The sequence below is a fragment of the Saccopteryx bilineata genome, chromosome 1, assembly GCF_036850765.1.
Source record: "Saccopteryx bilineata isolate mSacBil1 chromosome 1, mSacBil1_pri_phased_curated, whole genome shotgun sequence".
In the NCBI taxonomy this organism is placed as follows: Eukaryota; Metazoa; Chordata; class Mammalia; order Chiroptera; family Emballonuridae; genus Saccopteryx; species Saccopteryx bilineata.
In genome coordinates, this window is record NC_089490.1 from 188,699,836 (window position 1) to 188,703,479 (window position 3,644).

Genomic DNA, 3,644 nt, shown 5'->3' on the forward strand with positions numbered 1-3,644 from the left:
GACTCCCGCATGCGCCCGACCGGGATCCACCCGGCACGCCCACCAGGGGCGATGCTCTGCCCATCCTGGGCGTCGCCATGTTGCAACCAGAGCCACTCTAGCGCCTGAGGCAGAGGCCACAGAGCCATCCCCAGCGCCCGGGCCATCCTTGCTCCAATGGAGCCTTGGCTGCGGGAGGGGAAGAGAGAGACAGAGAGGAAAGTGCGGCGGAGGGGTGGAGAAGCAAATGGGCACTTCTCCTATGTGCCCTGGCCGGGAATCGAACCCGGGTCCTCCGCACGCGAGGCCGATGCTCTACCGCTGAGCCAACCGGCCAGGGCGGGAGTCACTCTGTTTTGGTTTAAGCAATTTGTTGTTTTGGCTCATAAGTAATCTCAGTGGGTAACAGCATTCCTAATTAGATTTTAGTCCTGCTGACTATAATTCCCTTAAGAGTGTGACTATTTTCTTTTTTTTAAAAATGGGTTCACAATGTTTCTGAATTCTTTAATGACCAGAAGAAATTATATAGACTTCAGTAATTGGATTTTTCAACTGAAGAGCTATTAACTCTCAAGAAGAGAGAGAATACATAAATCCATTTGAGCTTTGTTATTGTCTTATAAAAAGACTACATATTTGTATAAAGTATATTGTGGAAATATTTCCAAGTTTTTTAAGGGCCATCTTACTGATACTCACTAGGAACTTGGTTGGCAAGCTGGGAAAGAAGCAAATCATGTTCTTTTTCTTTAAATGTCTTTTTCAGCCCAGAAAGGTTAAGTGACTTGCTATTTATTGCACAGCAGACCAGGAGCAGAATCATTAACTGTATCCTATACTATGTGCTTGTTCTGTGGCTATAAAAGAGATTTAGAGAAACTTTGCCCCTGATAATAGAATTTTCACTAACCACTCAGAAAATGAGGGTCTGGGGCAGGGATGGAGGAGTTAGAATGAATGTCCTGAAAAAGGCTAGAGAAGGAGGGGAAGATGAAGGCTGACAGAAGGAAGCAGGATTTCTGGAGGCAATCTCTAAGGCCACACCACTGGCCCCTGCCACCAACATGGTAGGTTATGTAACACCAGAAAAGGCTGTGACCATGGGGTGAGAGGTGACCAGAAAGAGCTGTGGCATAGCTGACTACATGATGGTTAGTTGAATGAATCAAACATTTCTAGGCCTTTCCTCTTTCACCTGCAGTAGTTCGTGGACCATTATTTTCAACAAAGCTTGTTAGGGCCAATGCATTTATTGTCGACTGTACCTCATAATTAGCTCTCATCTACTCATAGCGACATTTATACCAGCTTCTCCTCAAGTAGACTGTAAACTCCTTAGGCACAAGGACCCAAGTTTATAGATTGTATTCCACAGAATTGGGCACAATTTCTTCTACAAGTTAGGAGGTCAATAAATACCTTTTGCTGGTATTTCACTTAACCGAGAAGGAAGGGATATACATTGTGTTTATCTCTGGCTCAAGACAATTCCCATTCTTTGAGGACCGATGCTCTCATCTTTCTCAACTGTAAGTCATCAGAGGAGGCACCATGAGCCCTGCCGTCACTTTGAAGTTCCCCTTGATAAGCCAGATGGAACCAATAAGATTCTTTCTGTAGGCCTTAGAGTTTGACCAAGGGCATTGAGTTTCTTGCTAATGGAAATCTATTCATAGAAGAAAGGAAAGTCCATACACTCCCTTGTTCCCATAGGTGGCACACACTCTAGCTGTCTACCAAGAGGCATAGATAGCTTCTACTCTTTTTTTTTTTTTTTTTTAGAGAGAGAGAGAGATGAGATGCATTAACTCATAGTTGTAGCACATTAGTTGCTCATTGATTGTTTCTCATATGTGCCTTGGGTGGGGGGGATTCAATGGAGTCAATGACTCCTTGCTGAAGCCAACGACCTTTGGGCTCAAGCCACTGACCATGGGATTATGTTGATGATCCCATGCTCAAGCCAGCAACCTTGTGCTCAAGCTGGTGAGCCCGCACTTAAGCCGGTGACCTTGGGGGTTTTGAACCTGGGACCTCCGTATCCCGGATCAATGCTCTGTCTACTGTGCTACCACCTGTCAGGCCATTGCTTCCACTCTTCCCACTGCCCAACACCATAATTTCCCTCCAGTGTCAGCTAATAAGTCTTTGATCTCATGGAAAATGGGCCTAACTTCTGGTCTAGAAATGGTCATAAACCTATAAGCTAGTACTACCTGAAGCTATTCATAAACCCAGTTCTACATAATGAGACATAATATGAAGTCTGATGAGTATTTAGTGTTCCTTGAGAAATAAAGAAAGAATAATAAGTTTCTCTCTGCCTTAGCCTCCATCCTTACCCCCTGCTTTCTGCCTTTGAAAAAACTGCCTTGTTAAGGCAGCCATCTTGTGACCCTGAGGCAACCAAACCCCAGAATGATTGCATACAGGGACAGGTGCAAGGAAAGGAGGGAGATCTTTGGTTACTTGCAATAAAATGTATCCTGAGAAGAGACTTTACGACCGGATATTCCTTATATTCTATCAGATTCACTAATACACTTCCTACAAATTCTTTTCCCCCAAGGGGAGCTGGAGTAAATTTGTATTCTGGGCAGCCAAAGAAACATTAAGTTGTTATATAGAATTTTCACAAAATATTTGAGGTTTTCCTTTACATCACACACAGGAGGAAGTCTGGAAAATATTTATCGATATATACAAACAGTAAATAATACTTCCTCTGTCTTCCTTGAGAGTTTTCTTCTGCAATTTAACTTAACTCTGGATGAAAGCAACGAGGAGCCAATAAGCTGCTGTTGCTGTTACAAGCTCAGCTTTGAGAAAGAATTACAAAAAAGAGATGAGAGAATTCAGTCACAGCTTAATCAGATAGTAACCAAAGAAATGCAATTCAGAGTTACCACTTTATGTCACCTGAGGTGACAGTGAAGTTTAGACACAAATATGTAGCAAAGAGCATTTCAAATCAGCACATCTCAGTTTTAAAGGGATAAGATAACATTTAGTAGAAGCTACAAAGACATTCACGTCCTTTGAGCAAGTAATCCTACACTAGAGAATTTTTCCTAAGGAAATATTTTGACAGATGTAGGACAGATGTTTCTTTCTGTACTAGTGAAAAGAAACTGAAAAAGAAAAACATTAAATATTCAACACCAAGAGAATAATGGAGTTAATTACACCATATCAATAAGAGGAGTTACAATACAACCATTAAATATAATTATATAAGAAAGGTAAGAATGTAGAAAACATTTGTGACATAGTTTTTTTAATGCACAATATACAATGATATATAAAATATGATTGCAATCATAAATAAGATCTGGAAGATAGATGAAAAAACAAAAAATATTTTGGAGCTAGTAATTGAAGAGTTCTTTCTTTTTTTTTTTTCAGTGCCATTCCAATGTCTTGCATTGTTATGCCAGCACTGTGTCATGCCAAGATTATCACCTGCACTTAGGAAGAAAAGTTCTCCCGCTTTCCAACATCATGTGGACTGGAGGACTTGCTCTTTTATGTTTTTACGCTGAATAATGTGAGTGTTGGAAAACCCTTGAGGAGTATAGAACTGAGAATTGATGACACCACCATCAGAAGGGACACAAATGTTCAAAGCAAAGCTCTTTAAGGTCTTAGCAGATGGATGATCT

General features: G+C 41.2%; 1 non-coding gene across 1 annotated transcript; it reads right to left on the minus strand.

Annotated features, from left to right (window-relative positions):
* Nucleotides 1–244: 244 nt before the first annotated feature.
* TRNAA-CGC (transfer RNA alanine (anticodon CGC)) lies at nucleotides 245–320 on the minus strand. Its single transcript has one exon. It is a non-coding gene; the product is annotated as a tRNA-Ala (tRNA).
* Nucleotides 321–3,644: the final 3,324 nt, after the last annotated feature.